The sequence below is a fragment of the Canis lupus genome, chromosome 36 (genome assembly GCF_011100685.1).
Source record: "Canis lupus familiaris isolate Mischka breed German Shepherd chromosome 36, alternate assembly UU_Cfam_GSD_1.0, whole genome shotgun sequence".
In the NCBI taxonomy this organism is placed as follows: domain Eukaryota; kingdom Metazoa; phylum Chordata; class Mammalia; order Carnivora; family Canidae; genus Canis; species Canis lupus.
The window spans coordinates 3,884,231-3,903,145 of NC_049257.1; the positions used below are offsets into that span (position 1 = coordinate 3,884,231).

Below are 18,915 nucleotides of genomic sequence, written 5' to 3' on the forward strand. Positions count from 1 at the left end.
TTTAAAAATCTGTTTAAACTTCCTTGAAAGACACAAATTATCAAAATAACTCAAGAAGAAATTTTTTAAAATGAATTCCAATTTAAAACCTCTCCAAACAGAAAATATTATTAAATTTAATCAAGCAATATCTAAACAGCAAATGTGGTATCTAAACACTGTAACTAAGTGGCATTATTGCACAAATTCATTTCAGAAATGCATAACATTTTAAATATCAATTGACATAAATACCCAATAACAGAATAAAAGAAACAAACATACAACCATGTCAAAAGATATAAAAACAAACATTTGATAAATGTTAATAACCATTCACAATAAAAATTCGGCAATCTAAAATAGAAAGTTTTTGAGCTAAATAAAAGGCAGCTGTAAACAACCTACAGCTAACTTTTTTTAAAGATTTTATTTATTTATTCATGAGAGACACAGAGAGAAAGGCAGACAGGCAGAGAGAGAGAAGCAGGCTCCCTGCAGGGAGCCCGATGTGGGACTCGATCCTGGGACCCCAGGATCACGCCCTGAGCCAAAGGCAGGTGCTCAACCACTGAGACACCCACGTGTCCCAACCTACAGCTAACTTAATGGCAAGAGATTGAATGCTTTCCCTCTAAGATCAGGAATAAGACAAAATATCATTCTAACTAGTTCTGTTCAATTATTGTGCTAGAGGCCCTAGCCAGTGCAGTAAGGCAAGAAAAATAAATAAAAGCATATGTATTAAAAAAGAAAAAGTAATGTTGTCTTTATTTCCAGATGATATTATTATCTATTTATACATACTAAGAAATGTAATTTTTAAAACTCCTGCAAGTAATAAATAAATTTAGCAATATGTCAACAAACATTAACACACAAGTCAATTATATTTCTATATTCCAGCAATAAACAATTAGCATGTGAAATTTAAAAAAAAATAGTGTAACTTCTAAAGCATTTAGTAGTAATTTTTTCAAGACATATGCATGATATCTACACTAAAACCCAAATTATATCACTAAGAAAAATTAATAGGATCCAGATAAATGAAAAGATATATCATGCTTAGATAGGAAGACTCAATATTTTTATGATGCCAATTTTTCCCAAATATATTCAATGTAATCCCAATGAAAATCACAGCAGGCATTTTTGTTTTTAGAAATTGGCAAGCAGATTCTAAAATTCATATGGAAATGCAATGGACCTAAAGTAGCCAAAAGACTATATTGGGGGAAAAAACCCACAAAGTTTGAAGGCTGATATGCACCTGATTTTAAGACTTACTATAAGACCAAAATAATCAAAGAGAGTTTGCTACTGGTGTATGGGTGAACATATAGATAATGAAACAGATAGAACACGTATATATGGTCAGATGATTTTTGACCAAGGTGCTAAAGTAATTCAGTGGAGAAAAAGAAAGACTTTTCGACAGATGGTACTAGAACTGGGATATCTATGGATAAAAATGAGACTTGTATCGCACATCACATGAAAAAATTAATTTGAAATGGACTATAGGCCTAAATGTGAAACCTAAAAGTGTACTACTTCTAAGGAAAAATATATGAGCATCTTTGTAATGTTGGAGTAGGCAAGGATTTCTTAGGACACAAAGAGCATGATAAAAGAAAAAGTAATGAATTAACCTTCATAAATATTTAAAACTTCTCTTTGAAAAATGAACTAAAGAAAATAATAAGGCAAACCACAAAGTGGGAGAAAATTCACATGTCTACAAAAGGTAGACATCACCCCCCCCCAAAAAAAATGCCAAACTTATACATGTTTAAGAAAACAAACAAAATGGACAAAACATTTTAACAAAACCCTTAGGGAAAAAAAATACACAAAAGGTCCTTAAAGTATGAGACAATGCTTAACATCATTAGTCATCAAGGAAATGCAAATTAAACCACAATGAAATACTTTCACTTCACACCTACTAGGATAGCTAAAATAAAAGACTGACAATGCCGAGTGTTGGAAAGAATGTGGGCAACTGAAACTTGCATACTTTTTAGAGGGAATACAATGTGATATTGGCATGTTCTTATGAAGTTAAACATAAACTTAACATTTGACTGAACAATTCACTGCAGAAGAAATGAAGACGTTTATCCACACAAAGACTTGTACATAAATGTTCATAGCAGATCTATTCATAATAGCCAAAATTTGGAAACAATCAGATGTCTAACATCTGGTAAAAGTATAAAGAAATTATAATACATTCATACTATAAAATAGTGCATAGCAATAAAAAAAGAGCAACTTATTGGTGCACACAACAACACGGACAATCTCAGAAATAATATTTTGAGAGAAAATAAGGCAGAGAGAAAATAATACATTCAGTAGGATTACATTCACATGAAACTTTAGAAAAATCAAATCCAATCTATGGGGATAGAGAACAGATCAATAGTTATTTATGCTTGGATTGCAGGTGAGGATTGACTAGGAAGAGGTACAAAGCAATCTTTTGTGGTGATAGAAATGCTATCTTGAATGTGGTGTAGATTCAAATGTATATACATTTTTCAAAACTAATCACTCAGCACAGTTAAAATGTCTGTATTTTATTGCATGTGATTTATACCTCAACAACATTGATTAAAGGACTAAAAATTTCAAAACGGTGACAAGTGGAGAGACAGAAAAGGAAGAGGGAAAGGAACTTGGGAAGTAAGAGGAAAATTATGGCCAAGTTAGAAAAAGAAAATTGAAGAAAACAAGAGATTAAAATGGAGGGAGTTTCAAATTAGCTCTTACAGGACTCACGGCTATGGGCTTGGTACTTTACTATTTCCTTGAATTCTCACAAAATTCTGTAAGGTATAGATGATCACCTTCGTTTTTTGTTTTTTGTTTTTTGTGGGTTTTTTTTGATATGGAAATTGAGACCCTGAGAACTCATATGCTTTTCCAAATTTTCGTGTTCTGTCAATGCTCCCAAACTCTTCCTATCACATTACTAACATCCTTGGGAAATCAATTTTCATAGGGTCAGCTCTCCAGCTGCCGAGTTGGTTTGCGTGCAGAGTATTTATTAGGGATCAAGTCCTGTGGGAGGCAGAAAGAAGTAGGATTAGGCAAAAAGCGAAGTCAAACTAGAGTGCGGGGCCCCACAATGCCTCCACCACTGCTGGGCGGGGGATGGGGACCAGAGTGTCATGCAAGTCACCCGCCTTTCACTGAAGTGATTTCAAGACAAGAAAGGACGGGAGAAGGAAGGATATCCAGTAACTATAGTACAAAACCAGTTGCTAGTACATAAAACATATGTGCACCATACATGTTTTAACTTCATTTAGAACTCATAACAACCCTTTGAGGTAGATGCCGTTTTCTAATCTGTACTTGATATCATGGAAACTGAGGCAGATATCAATATAACTTCTGGCCTAGGCCACATAGCCACTAACTGCAAATGCTAGCACAGGATCCCACAGTCTGACTCCAGACTCTGTTTACCCAGCCTCAAAAAGACAGCTAGCCCTTGTGAGTGGCATCCTGTAGATATACTTGATCCAGTGCCACCTGGAGTCATATAGCTCCTCCTCAAAAAAAGCTACCCACTGAAGTCTCCAGGTTGCTCTTCCATTTAAAACAAGAACCTTCTGTTGGATACTCTTTCTCCTCAGGCAACTGGTTCTGATACACTTGGCCTTGAAGCCTTCTACAGTAGCTCAAAGCTATGAGGGAAAAAAGTTTTAGTTAAAGCAAAGAGCCACCTTGAGGGAAACTAGAGTGAATTTCCTTTGAATTTGAAATAAAGGGTTTTTGGGTGCTAATACCCTGCCTCCACGAAGCCCAGATTGGTCTGTAACACAATCTGACTCTTGAATACTTAAAAATAGAGATAATTGAACACCCCACGCTGTAATGTGGGGCCTTGAAATTCAGTGCTGAATTCGGTGGTGGGAGTGCTGATTTGCATTAACTTAGTCATGCCCACCTCATCAACTTAGATAACTGATGTTAGGTCCCCAGAGTTTCCTAGGAACCTAAGTGTTCCTAGGAACACATTAGACTAGGAATCAGACTAGGATTTTATTCCAAGTTCTGTATTTAACTAGTTCACTAACATTAGACAATTCACCCAGTTTCTCTGGGCTTCAGGTTCCTTCACCCATAGACTTTGGAGCTTGGATTGTAAGGTCCCTTAGTAGCTAATTCTGCAACTCCAAATAAACAAAAAATTTAACGTATCAGGTTATAATAGGTGCCATAAGGATAAATGAAGCAGGGAAAGGGGAGCCGAGAATGGTGGCATAAAGTACTATTTTAGAAACAGCAACTAGGAAAGATTCTTTGTTAAGATGAATTTTGAACAGAGACAGAGGTAAAGAAGGAGCTAGTTAGCTATAAAGAGGAAGAGTGTTCCAAGCAGAGGGAACAGAACAAACAAAGATCTTGAGATGAGAATATGCTTGGCATATTTATGGAACAGCAGAGAAACCAATGTGCCTGGAGTCAGCAAGGGAAAGAGTAGAATCTGGGATTAGACCTTAGAGGGAGCAGGTTATAAGGTTTTGGAGCTAAAGTAAAGACTTTGACTTTGACTCTGAATGGGATGGGAAGTCCTTGGAGCATAATATTAAGATGATGTAAAAAAAAATTAAGATGATGTGACTTAAGTTTTAGAAGGATCACTCTGGCTGCTCTGTGGACATAGACTAAGTTAAGAGGGCAGGGGTGGAAAGAGAGAAAACAGTTGGGGATCTATAATGATAATCCAGGGAAAAAGTGACGGTTGGTTGGTTGACAGTGGTAGTGAACTGGCAAGAAGTGGTCAGATTCTGAATACATTTCTAAGCTAGAGACTGCATGATGCGTAGTTGAATTGGATGAAGGGGGTTAGAGAAAGAGAAAGAGACAAGGATGACTCCAAGGCCCTGACCTGAACCACGGGTTGAATGAAGTTGCCATTCACTGAACAAGAAGAGGCCACTAGAGTAGTTTAAGCTGACAAGGAGGGGCCAGTATGATCACGTTCGTTGGTCCAAAGGAGCATTCTGTGTGTCATGTAGAGAACAGGTTGGAGGTAGGTGTCAGGTGTCTAGTCAGGAAACTAAGCAGGTAGTCTAGACAAGAGACCCATTAGTGGACCATCCACAAACTCTTTTTTCCTATTTTAACAGCTTCACTTAATACTTATATGTTTATATGGAGGAATATTAGAATAAATAAAACACACCAACCCTGTGACTTCAGGAAATCGCTTAGGAAACAGGGTAATATGGTACCTTAAATTTGATGTAAGAAATATATTTAGTAAATAATGAGATAGTTGGGACTCAGAAATGCAGGCAAATTTGTGATCATGATATGTAGATACTACAGTTTGAAGAAGATACTCTATCACACTGCCTGTTTAAAGCCTTATTGATTAAGTGAGATCCTTTGAGCGAATCCTACCTTGAGATATACACTCAGTCCACGAGCTAAATTATCCCACAATGCTCTGGGAAATTTCCTTTACTTGAACTGCAGCTGTGTCAGTCTGATGTGACCTAGCCACTGAGTATGGCGATGGGACCAGGCAGGAACAGACACTGTCTTCTGGAGTGCCGACTTAGGACAGTGACAGCCAACTAGCTTCTGTGAATGGATTGAATGATAGCCCGTAAGCTCAGGACCTGGGGGTGGTCATCATTTGTTCTGTGATATGGAGAAACAGGGGAAGCTGGCTGCAGTAAGAAGCAGAAGGAAGCAGATACAGGGAGAGGTGCCAGGATAAGACAGACAACTGACAGATTTTCAGCCTCTAGTTCTGGTTCCTTCCCGAGGCCCAGCGGCCTTTCTGCATTGGATCTGAAGGCAGTCTTCTACAGTGACAATTAACACAACTTTTTAATTTAGCTCTCTCAATAGTTTTTCTTACTTGCTAAAAAAGGGTCACACCTAATGGTTATTTTCACACTTAAGAAACAGTGTATTAAAAGCTGTATTTTTGTTTATGACTACCTGTGGGACTTTTAAATTTTCTATATCCAAACATCACTCCAACAAAAGAAAGTTCTAAGTTGTCTAGTTGGGGGCTAGAGGATTCATATGGCTCTAGACTTGTAGAAGCAGTAAAAAGAGGGGTTCTAATGGATGAAGGGAAGCCAACACCGGTTGAGAGAAAAATTAACAGAAGACACAACAATAGTCCCATTTAGGAAGAAGAAAGAATGAGAGAGCCCTAGAAAGACATCAGTGCTGAAGAATTACTTCAAGTGAGAAATTTGATCAAAGTATGTTGTAAAATTAATTTAAAAATCAGAAAACTTCACATAACCATCACTATTTGAATTCCTGCATTGTATGAAAGCATGGGACATCACATCAAATTGGGGAGACTGTTTTCACAGGAAGCAGTGTTTTGATGTTTTTACTTAAAAAAAAAACTATAAGCATAGGGTATTAGATTCCTTCACCTCATCCCTGATGCCACCTATTCCCCTTATCCATGGTGGTTTTCTCTCCTCTACCCTACAAATCTCAGAGGGAAAAAAATGTGTAACTGACAGAAATATTATAAGAGCCCACCAGAGTATAGGAAACTGCCCACAGGTTGCGAAAGGTAAAACACCGTGATCTGTTTCTAGACTGTAGGTAAAACAGTTTATTTTCTTTTGTTTGTTTAATAAGATGAAACAATAGAAATTAGAGAACAATATTAAACAGAATATTCCAGCATTCTCTTACTCAGGTGCTCCTCTCCTAATGCTCCTCTTCTTCTCCTCCTCCTCCTCCTCCTCCTCCTCCTCCTCCTCCTCCTCCTCCTTCTTCTTCTTCTTCTTCTTCTTCTTCTTCTTCTTCTTCTTCTTCTTTCTCTTCTTCTTCTTCTTCTTCTTCTTCTTCTTCTTCTTCTTCTTCTTCTTCTTCTTCTTCTTCTTCTTCTTCTTCTTCCTCCTCCTCCTCCTCTTCTTCTTCTTTTCCTCCTCCTAGTAGAAATGGTAGTAGAGTAATAGTAGAAAGACTAGTAGTAATAGGGGTCGCAGTAGTAGCAGCAACTACACCACCCTACAAGTTCACCACATTACACTTCAAGTACCACTACACGTACAACTACACCAATAAAACTGTTCCCATCATGTATTGTGTCTTTATTTTGTGTGAAGCACTTTATATGAAGAATTTCTAATGTTTCTAATGTTTACAACCATCCTACAAGATGGGTGCTAACTTATTTTACATACAACTCAATTAAATTAATCAACTTTCTTGATATCACAATCAGTGTGATACTGATTTATAATAAGAAATATGTATTTGGTCTTTCCTGGAACAGTGCTTCTAAAATCCTTGGAATTTCCTATAATAAGAGCAATACAGGTGGCTTTTGGAAAGCATGTAAGGACAGAGATTATTGACAGAAAAGCCAACCATGTGACTAAAGGGTTAGAACTCTCAGTCCCTGTCTCAGAACTGCCACCCTCACACATACACCTCCAGGGAGGTGAGAGGGGCCTGGAAAATTTGATCACTAATGACCAATAATTTGGTCAGTTGTGCCTATGTAATGAAAGTCTCCATAAAAACTCAGAAGTATGGATTCAGAGAGCTTCTGGGTTAGAGAAGACATGGAGATGCAGAAAGAATGGCAGCTCAGATGAGGTGTGGAAGCTCTGCACCTTTGCCCATACCTTGCCCTATGCTTCTATTCCTCTGGATGTTCTGTTTTATATTATTTTATAATAAACAAGTAATCTAGGAAGTAAAATGTTTCTCTGTCCTGTGAGCCGCTCTAGCAAATTAATCAACCCAAAGAGGGGTTTGTTGGAACCACCTATCTATGGTCGGTGGGTCAGAAGCACAGGTGGTGACCTGGACTTGGGATTGGATCTGCAGGAAGTGGAGGGCACTTATAGGATGGAGCCCTTAACCTGTGGGATCTGATGCTATCTCCAGGCAGTCAGTGTCAAAAATGAGTTGAATTATAGGACACCCAGCTCTTGTTGGAGAGTTAGGTTGGTGGTGGAGAAAAATCTCACACATCAGAATCTAATTGATGAATACATATTATAGTTAGTGATTAGTAAATACAAGATCATTGGAAACTTTATACCATGCTACTTTAGGTAACATCTACTGTCCAACTAAAATTTTCCACCTTGTGGCCCATTCACTTAGGATAAACTTGCCCTTTGGGTAATAAACAAACCAATTAGGTTTATTTGGTAGAATGTTACAAACTAATTGTTAAGTTATTATTTTTCCCCTAAATAATGTTTTAATAAGATTTTTCATGCCTTAATTTCCAAAAGTGATCAATGAAAGGAATTTTAGTCATTACTATGGCATTGTGTTTGCATCTGTAACACTTCTAAAGTCATGCCAAGTTTGTGGTCATATACACTACTGGCATCAGAATTACTCAGTTGATAGATGGAACATGGAATCTAGAGGTGGGGTCCGCAGATATTTTTTTTCTGCAAAGGACCATATTTTTTTATGAAGGGAGGAGCTTTTTTTTTTTTTTTTTTTTTTTTTTGGCTTTGTGGGCCATACAGTCCCTGTCAAAATTTTAAAATTTTTCTGTCATAACTAATCAATTTCTGTTTTAAGGCAATGGTAACCACACACAAGAGTATAAAATTGGGAGTAGCTATATTCCAATGAAATTTTATAGACATATTTGGCCTGAAGTCCGTAATTTGCCCCCCCCTTATCTAAGTTTGGCCTCATACCAGCTCTGTTGCCATGATGCGGATGGGGGGATCACTTAAACATTATTAACCCTGCTTTCTTCATCCATAAATATGAGGATATTGCTACTATTTCAACTAACTTGAAAATATGAAAAGGAAGAACCAAATTAGATAATTGACATAAAATCACCTTATAAACTGCCTAATAACAGATTGTTTAATAACTAATTCACAAACATTGAGGCTTACCCAACTAATATTGGGCTTCCTGACAAACTACCACCTTTTGTTTTCTTCCATCTCTCCTTCCAGTTCCCTACCTATTTATTGCTGTTCACAGTTCCTCTTATACACACGCACACACACACTCTCACACACATACATACACACACATACCACATGCCTAGAACTATATTCCTACCTGTTCCGACTGTACCCTAGAGCCCCTTTTTCCCACCCATACCCCCAGGCTTGATTTTTGCATGCTCCCTTTCAGCCCATGACTGAGCCAACATGCTTTCTCAAATGAATGATTTATGGATAAATGGCTTGTTCCGAGATGCCCTTAGAGCATCTCACAAGAAAAGTCTAGAAATTCAAGTGGAGTGTGTGATTCTTTGTAGAGTACATTAAATTACTTCTGAGAAACTCACTTATTGCCCAAAACAGCAACCCAGCTCTAGGAAACTAGAAGTTCAGGCTTGGAGGATGCCTGTGAAGCTCCTTGCACACAGAGTTGCATTTGCCGAGTAGAAGCCACTGGCAGTGTGCAAAGGCAGGTGGGCTAGGTGTGCTGAGTCTGGACCCGGCATACCACCTGCCAGTTGCCGAAATGAACAAATTAAAAGAAAGAGTGGATTCATGGCAGCGTTATGCTGGTCAACTGGGAAAGCAAGCAAGCAAGCCAGCCCTGTTTGTAGCATTTAATCAACTTCTATGATGTAAATACTCCCACCACAGATGGTATCGAGCTACCAGTGATTTAAGAACCAGCTCCACAAAATTGCCGAATATTTCACCGTTACTTGTTCCTGGCAGCTCTGGTACATCCCTGACTCCATGACTTAACTATTGAGCAGTTTAGATAAAACAGTTTAGCTCTAATAGTCCCTAGAGGAATGAAAGCCCCCCCCCCAATTTTCTGACCCAGACCAGATTAGTTCAGAGGCAAAGAATTTTCTCCATATCTTGATCTCAAGACAATGTATAGATAATAAGCTCTTCCTCTAAATGAAACAGCGTAACTAATTAATAAGCTATTTCATTTACACAGACACACACACCCCTTAGTATTCTCTTCATGAACTAATGGCTATTTTCTCCCCTAATTATGTACACCATATGTTCCTTTGTAGGTGTTAGGATAATTTTTGACAGAAATGTCACTTGTTGCTATTTAACGTACAGTCCTCAGATAAGCAGCACCACCTTACCTGTAAGTATATTAGAAAGCAGAATTTCAGATTGCACTCCTAATGAATCAAAATTTGCATTTTAACCAGATTTGTTTATGCAAAGTTTGGAAAATGCTGCTCCCTGCCCCATTCAATTTACACCCAGGGGATAGATAAAAACCTTGATGAAATTTGCTATTTATCATGCCACAAAAACAAATACTCAGTCTTGCCCTTTTGCAGTGATGACTTGAAAGATTCTGTATGAACATTTTTTCACTCAGATATAAATATATTCCAAAATTAGTCTTATTTAAAACATGAAAGCAAACTGCCCTTTGCAGAATCATAACAGTGTACTCTTAGGTAACTACCAAAAATAAGGCAAATTAAAAAGATGTTCTTGTCTTGGTTCCAACCTTCCTCTTCAGCCTTATGTCTGTCATTAAATGACAGCTCTGATAGAAGAATAGAGCCCCTCCCCCAAGATGGCCCCATTCTAATCCCCAAAACCTGTGAGTATGTAACTTCAAATGGCAGAAGATACTTTACAGATGGAATTAATTGAGAATTTTGAGATGCGGAGAATCTCCAGGTGTGCCTGATGGAATCACAAGCTTCTTAAAAGAGAGAGACAGAGCCAGGAGAGTCAGAGATGTGACCATAGAAGCAGCCGAAGGAGCGTTGCAGCACCGCAGACCAAGAACTTGTCCTGGAAGCTGAAAAATGGTAAAGCAATTCCTTCCTACAACCTCCAAAAGGAACGTGCTCCTGCCAACACCTCGATTTCAGCGCAGTGAAACTCAGTTTAGACTTCTGATCTCCAGAACTATAAGGTACCAAATTTGTGTTGTTTCAAGTCCTAGATTGGTGACAATTTGTTACAGAAGCAATAGGAAACTAGCGCAAATGCCGTTCTCCCCTTAGACTGTGAGAATTTCAAGGGCATGACTATATCCTCTCTGTATTTTGACTGACTACAGAGCCTAACCAGAAGGTTGTTTGGAGAAGAAATGAGTGAATGAGCTAGTAACTCATTCTCCTACGTTACAGCTAAGTCTCCTCTCATGCTTTCCCTACCTAAAGCGTGTCAGTGGTTTTCCATTATCCTTAAGCCCTTGACAGGACTACAAGGGCTGCATGCCAGACCTCTGCCCTTTGGCCTAGCCTTGCCTCCAGCACTTCCAGCTCTGTCAGCTTTTTTCATGTTTGAATCTCTCGCCTCCCTTTCCAGCTCCTCTGTATTTGGTTAACTTCCATTTCTTCCTTCAGATCTCTCTCAGGCATTACTTCCTGTGGGGAGCTCATCCTTCTTTGCTTAACAGATTTCTTTTATAGCACTTTCTTTTATAGCACTCACTTGCATTTGTAAATATAAAAAGTTCTCCTTCCAACACTAGCTTCTAGCTCTAGGAGAGCAGAGGCCATGTCCACTGTGTATTCCAGTACCTGGCATAAGGTGGGGACCCAGTAGCTTTTGTGTTGAATGAAAAATATTTGTTGAATAAAAAGTATAAAGAACATGTATAAAAGAGAAAATGCCTTAGTGATTTGAGCCTCTAACTCATAAAGAATTATGTGTTAGAAAAACAATTTTAAAAAAAGAATTTTGCAAGTCTCTGTAGTACACAGTATTGTTTTTACATTTTAGTAACTGACCCCAATTTAGAATCCTCTTCACTGAGCTACTGCACATATTTAATGAGACTTAATATATGTCTGTTAAGGGGCTGCTAAATGACTCTCCAAATCGGTTAAGGTCCTTTAATCAACATTTCCTTCTAGAGTTGGTCCATGGAGTCAGTAATATGCTAGAATCTATATCTTCCAAATTTTGTGTTCAGTCATTTTACTTTGGTAGCTTGAAATCTGCCTTGGTGACAGCCTTTATTTACCCCACAGAAATGAGCAAGTGCTTTAAATTGAGGCTCTCTTGATCTTTCCCCTTCTTCTCTCTGTCCACCCCCCACCATCGCCAGTTGTCAAATGTGTGCCTACACACCACTTACCCGGAGTCTTTTCTTTCAGAAGCTTATCATGGTGCCGAGCATGACATATGATGTCTTGAGGCGTTACAGGGAAATTCTACTGCAAGGACACCAACTCTTAGTTAACCATCAGGTCTCTTCGGTCACACTGCATTCTGTCAAGGAACTCCAACCTTCCCACAGTCAACATCAGCTGTGTTTATGTGGCCTTAGGTTCCCCTTAATGGTAAGTGTTTTTCAAATTAAAATACAACACTTTTCCTTGATGAAACTAGGTATCAGAGCTGAGGTCCGGAGGAAGAAAGATGATCAATCCCAAAGACTTACTTTACTTTTACAATTTGTGTATTTCCATCATTTAATATTATAATCTAATAGATGCATGAATATGGGCTCAAGGGATTTAGAACATATAATAAAAACTGTGCTTAAGTATCCCAACCTATATCTCTGAGGCCTCTGGTTTTGATCAAGCAAAAAGCAAATAATTGGCCTACCCCATAAAGGTCTTGCACACTCACAGGGATCTAGATGGGACCCCTGTATGAGCAACCAACTGTGTATAGCTTTAAGTAGCTACCTTCTCTTAAGGTGAAAAGATTCATGTAAGTGGTTTCCAAGGCTTTAGTTTACTAAAGATTCTGATGTCATTTAGTAAATGTTTAATAGGGTGATAAAGTACACAGTCTCTTAACAGCCTGTCAGTGTTCTACACATAGTGGGGTTTTACTAGATGATGGAGAGTGATTTTTAACCAATGTCTTATGTTTCTCTTAGTATCCATTAATATGATAACTACAGTTTTTTTTCTTTGTGTTTTACCATTCCTACCTGGGTTGAAAAATTTACTCTTCTAGCCAAGATATTTTGAATGCTGCTTTAACTCTTAGCAATGGTTAGACACAGAAAAGAGAATTTCATTGTTAATGAATTAAGCGCATGGAGGGAACATTGCACTAGTATGAAGTTAATCAATAGATAAAGGTATAAAGATATGTTTTATGTTTATAGAAGAAACCAAATAGATAAAATTAAAATCAAAAACATTTGTTAATAGTCTCACTTACACTTGAGTTAATTCCACCACTTAAAAAATGGACTGCCAGATGTTTCTAAGTACTTAGAACAAGAAATGATCAATAAACCGATAAATGATTTATTCAGTGCTTTAAGACTGGGATCTTGAACTTGAAGCTACAAAGAAGCTGATGTGGTGTGGCTTTCTCAAAGTAAGTTAGTTGAGCAATGGAAGGAGAAAAAAATGAACTCATTTGCTTAGATATCATTCCATTTTAAAGTAACTCTTTTATCCATTCATCTTTCGATGGACACCGAGGCTCCCTCCACAGTTTGGCTATTGTGGACATTGCTGCTAGAAACATCGGGGTGCAGGTGTCCCGGCGTTTCATTGCATCTGTATCTTTGGGGTAAATCCCCAGCAGTGCAACTGCTGGGTCGTAGGGAAGATCTATTTTTAACTCTTTGAGGAACTTCCACACAGTTTTCCAGAGTGGCTGCAATGGAATATTAGCCATTAGAAACGATAAATACCCACCATTTGCTTTGACGTGGATGGAACTGGAGGGTATGATGCTGAGTGAAATAAATCAATCGGAGAAGGACAAACATTACACGGTCTCATTCATTTGGGGAATATAAAAATTAATGAAAGGGAATAAAGAGAAAGGAGAGAAAAATGAGTGAAAATATCAGTGAGGGTGACAAAACATGAGAGACTCCTAACTCTGGGAAACAAACAAGGGGTGGTGGAAGGGGTGGTGGGCAGGGGGTTGGGGTGACTGGGTGATGGGCACTGAGGGGAGCACTTGGCGGGATGAGCACTGGGTGTTATTCTGTATGTTGGTAAGTTGAACACCAATAAAAAATTTATTATAAATTAAAAAAAATAAAGTTTTAGGAATGTTATTGATAGGTGTATACTTGGCAAGATATTGAAGGGTTGTTTGCTGATAACCATTAGAATTTAAAATTCCATTTCTAAAAATAATGACTTATACAAGTATATAAAAATATACAGATGTGTTCTAAACTTTGTAATTGTAAAACATGAATAGCCTAACTGTCCATTAATAGAAAATCTCTTAAGTAGACTATAGTGGCATCATCAGCTGTTTGAAAAGATAAGATATCCATATTACATTATGCTGTGATAAAGGAGGTTGCATAACAGTTTTTATAATTTTACATAGTGCTTACTTATGCACTGAAAAGTCCAGAATGATATGACAAACTACTAACAGTGAATATATCAAGAGAATAGGATTGGAGAAGGAAGCAAGATTTTCACTTTCTAGTTTATATACTTCTATACCCTTTAGGTTTTATTTTTAATTTTCTACTACAAAGATTAATGTAAAAGTCTTTTACCCTATTTGTGTGTGGACATAGGTTTTCATCTCTTTTGGGAAAATCCATAAGAGTGAAATCGATTGGTTGATACAATCCCATCAGCAATAATTAAGTTTGATGGCATTTGATGTTATTGTTAATGGTATTTTTTTATTTCTATTTCTAGCTGTTTCCTGCTGCTATGTAGAAGTACAACTGATTATTGTAAATTGATCTTGGTAAATTTGTTTTAGTTGCTGTGTAGTCACATTTCTTGGAATTTCCTATCTACATTTATTTCTAGACAACACATGATCATGTAGTTTTTTTAAGGCAAACATTTTAAAATGCATTATGTTAACTAGAATTTAAATAAAAAGTTACAGGATAATATTGGTTTCAGGTGTACAACACAGTAATTCAACGTTTCCATACAACACCCAGTGCTCACGACAAGTACACCCCTTAATCCCCTTCACCTATTTCATTCATCCCTCACCCACCTCCCCCCTGGTAACCATCAGTGTGTTCTCTGTGGTCAAGAGTTGGCTTCTTGGTTTGCCTTACTTTTTCCCCTTTTGCCCATTTGTTTTGTTTCTTAAATTCCACATATACATGAAATCGTATATTGTTTGTCTGACTCTGACCTGACTTATTCTGCTTAGCATAATATTCCCTACCTCCCACCGTGTCCTTACAAATGATAAGACTTCATTCTTTTTATGGTTGAGTAATATTCCATTGGATATACGTACCACGTGTTCTTTTTTTTTTTTTTTTTTTTAGGATTTTATTTATTTATTCATGAGAGAGAGGCAGAGACACAGGCAGAGGGAGAAGCAGGCTCCATGCAGGGAGCCCGACATGGGACTCCATACCCTGGGCTGAAGGCGGCGCTAAACCGCTAGGCCACCCGGGCTGCCCTGTACCACATGTTCTTTATCCACTCATCAGTCAGTGGACACTTGGGCTGTCTCCATAGATTTACTGCTGTAGACAACACTGCTATAAATATCAGGGAACATGCATCCCTTTGAATTAGCATCTTTGTATTCTTTGGTATATACCTAGCAGTGCAATTGCTGGATTGCAGGTAGCTCTATTTTTAACTTTTTGAAGAACCTCCATACTGTTCTTCAGAGTGGCTGCACCAGTTTGCATTCCCACTAACAGTGCAAGAGGGCTCCCCTTATTCCACATCCTTGCCAACACTTGTTTCTTGTGGTGCTGATTTTAGCCATTTTTGACAGGCATGAGGGGATATCTCGCTGTAGTTTTGATTTGTTTTCCCTTGATGAGTGATGTTGAGCAACTTTTCATGTGTCTGTTGGCCTCCTTTTTGTCTTCGTTGGGAAAACGCCTATTGTGCGCATTTTTAATTGGATTATTCCTTTTGGGGATGTTGAGTTTTTAGAAGTTCTTTATATATTTTGGATACCAACCCTTTATTGGACAGATCTTTGCAAATCTCCCCCCATTCCTTAGGTTGCCTTTTAGTTTTGTTGCTTCCTTCACTGTGCAGAAGCTTTTTATTTTGATGAAGTACCAACAGTTTATTCTTGCTTTTGTTTCCCTTGCCTCAGGAGACCTCTCTAGAAAGAAGCTGCTATGGTTGATATCCAAAAGGTTACTGCCTATGTTCTCCTCTAGAATTTTTATGGTTTCAGGTCTCAGATTTAATTTAAGTCTATTTTTAATCTATCTTTGTATTTGGTGTAAGAAAATGGTACATTTTTCTTTTGCATGTTACTGTCCAGTTTTCCCAATATCATTTGTTGAAGAGACTGTCTTTTCCCATTGAATATTCTTTCCTGTTTTGTCAAAGATTAATTGACTATATAGTTGTAGGTACACTTCTGGGTTTTCTATTCTGTTCCACTGATCTGTGTGTCTATTTTTGGGCCTGTACCATACTGTTCTGATCACTACAACTTGGTAATATAACTTACGGTCTGGAATTGTGATGCCTCCAGCTCTGCTTTCCTTTTTCAAGGTTACTTTGATTATTTGCAGTCTCTTGTGGTTCCATACAAATCTTAGGATTGTTTGTTCTAGCTCTGTGAAAAATGCTGTTGCAATTTTGATAAGGGTTGCATTAAATATGATCGTGTAGTTTTATTACTTCCAATCTTTACTTTTTAATTTTTCTTGCATTGAGACCTGGCTGGGATCTTTTATATAGTGTTAAAAGGGATAAAAGGTATGTATGCTCTTGTCTTGTTCAGAATCTTCTTTTTTCTTCTTGTTCAGAATCTTAAGGGAAAAGCAACTTAGTATTTCGCCATCAAGCTGTAGATTCTTTATAGATCCCATGTGTTAGATTGAGAAAATCCCCTGCTACTACTAGTTTACCGAGGGCTTTTATCACAAACGTGTATTAAATTTGTCAAGCACTTTTTCTATTTCTCCTAAAATGATCATGTATATACTTCTTTTACCCATTTAATATGATGAAATACATAGGGGTTTTTTGAAGTACAGTTGACACAAAATTCTATAGTTTCAGGTGTACGACACTTATTTGACATTTATATACAACACAAAATGATCACCACAGTGAGTCTAGTTACCATCTGTTACAGTATTATTGACTACATTCTCTGTGTTCTGCTGTATATCCCTGTGACTTACTTATTTTATAACTGGAAGTTTTTACCTCTTATCTCCTTCACCTATTGCTAAGGCTCCACCCTCCTTCACCCTGGCAACCACTAATATCTTTTCTGTATTTGAGTCTTTGTTTCATTTTTTTCTCAAATGAGATTCTACATAAGGTGAAATCATCCAGTATTTGCCTTTCCCAGTCTGATTTATTTCACATAGCATAATACCCTATAGGTACATCCATGTTATTACAAATGGCAAGATTTCTGTTTTTTTTTTCCTATGGCTGAGCAATATTCCATTGTGTGTATATATACCACCTATTCTATAATGTTATGCCCATCAAAGGACATAGATCGTTTCCATATCTTGGCTATTATAAATATCATTGCAATAAACATAGGGGCTCCTATATCTTTCCAAATTAATATTGTCAGTTTCTTTAGGAAAATATCCAGAAGTGAATTATTGGATCATATGGTAGTTATGTTTTTAGGTTTTTTAGGAACCTCTATACTGTTTTCCATGAGGGTTCCCTTTTCTACACATCCTTACCAATACTTGTTAGTTCTTGTCCTTTTGATACTAGCCATTCTGACAGGTGTGGCGATATCTCCTCGTGATTTTGATTTGTGTTTTCTTAAAGATTAGTGATGCTGAACATCTTTTGATGGGTCCATTGTCCATCTGTATGTCTTCTTTGGAAAAATATCTTTTCAGGTTCTCTGCACATTTTTAATCAGATTGTGTGGGGTTGTTTCATTTTTTTGTTTTGTGTATATAAAGTTGTAGAAATTCTTTACATATTTTATGTAATATGTTAATATAACCCCTTATTGGGATATATCCTTTGCAAATCTCTTCCCCAATTCAGTAGGTTGCCTTCTCATTTGGTTGATGGTTTCCTTCAATGTACAAAAGTTTTTAATTTGGGTGTAGTCCCATAAGTTTGTTTTCACTTTAGTTTTCCTTGTTTGAGGGGACCTATCTAGAAAAATGTTGCCAAAGTTGAAGTCCAAGGAATTACTACTTAGGTTTTCTTCTAGTAGTAGTAGTATTTCAGATGTCACATTTAGGTCCTTAATTCATTTTAAGTTTATTTTTGCATATGATGTGGGGGAGTGATCCAGTTTCATTCATTTGCATGTAACTGTCCATTTTCCCAGCACCACTTACTGAACAGAAGATCTTTTCCCCATTGTATATTCTTGCCTCTTTTTGTTGTAGATTAGTGACCACATTAGTAACTGTGGGTTTACTTCTGGGTACCTTGTTGTGTTCCATTGACCTCTGTCTTCTTGTGTCAGCAGCATACGGTTTTATTATAGCTTTGTAATTTATCTTGAAATCTGGGATTGTGATACCTATAGTTTTGTTCTTAAGATTGCTTTGAGTATTTGAGATCTTCTGTGGTTCCATACAAATCAGGATTATTCTAGTCCTGTGGGCAGTAGGGAGCAGTGGGTGGGAGGGGGGAAGCTGTTGGTACTTTGATAAGGATTGCGTTGAATTTGTAGATTGCTTTGGGTAATATGGGCATTTTAACAATATTCTTCTAATCCATGAGCATTGTACATTTTACCATTTATGTCATACCAAATTTTTTTTCATCAGTTTCAAAGTTTTTATTTTATTTTATTTTTTTATTTATTTTATTTTATTTTATTTTATTTTTTATTTATTTATTTATTTATTTATTTATTTATTTATTTATTTATTTATTTATTTATTTATTTATTTATTTATTTTGATGGGACAGACCAGAGAAGCCCCATATAACTACTGGCGGCTTCTGTAATTAAAAACTTTACTGAAGTAAGGTAGATTCACACGCAGTTATAAGAAGTAACACAGAGATCCTTTGTAAACTTCGCCCAATTTCTCCCAAAGATAACATTCGTGTAACTACAGTAGTGTCACCACCGGGACGTGGATGCTGACCGTCCACTC

The 18,915-nt window shown here is 37.2% G+C and overlaps 1 long non-coding RNA gene across 2 annotated transcripts in view; it reads left to right on the plus strand.

Moving 5' to 3' along the window:
* The window catches only part of LOC111094310, a 116,557-nt gene that overhangs the window by 30,570 nt on the left and 67,072 nt on the right, over positions 1 to 18,915 (plus strand). The window contains exons 1-2 of one of the 2 annotated variants that reach the window (XR_005384562.1): positions 10,554 to 10,860; positions 12,053 to 12,238. This is a non-coding gene — a long non-coding RNA (uncharacterized LOC111094310). Of the gene's footprint in view, positions 1 to 10,553; positions 10,861 to 12,052; positions 12,239 to 18,915 lie in introns of those variants that run through there. The other variant, XR_005384561.1, reaches the window with a different exon arrangement.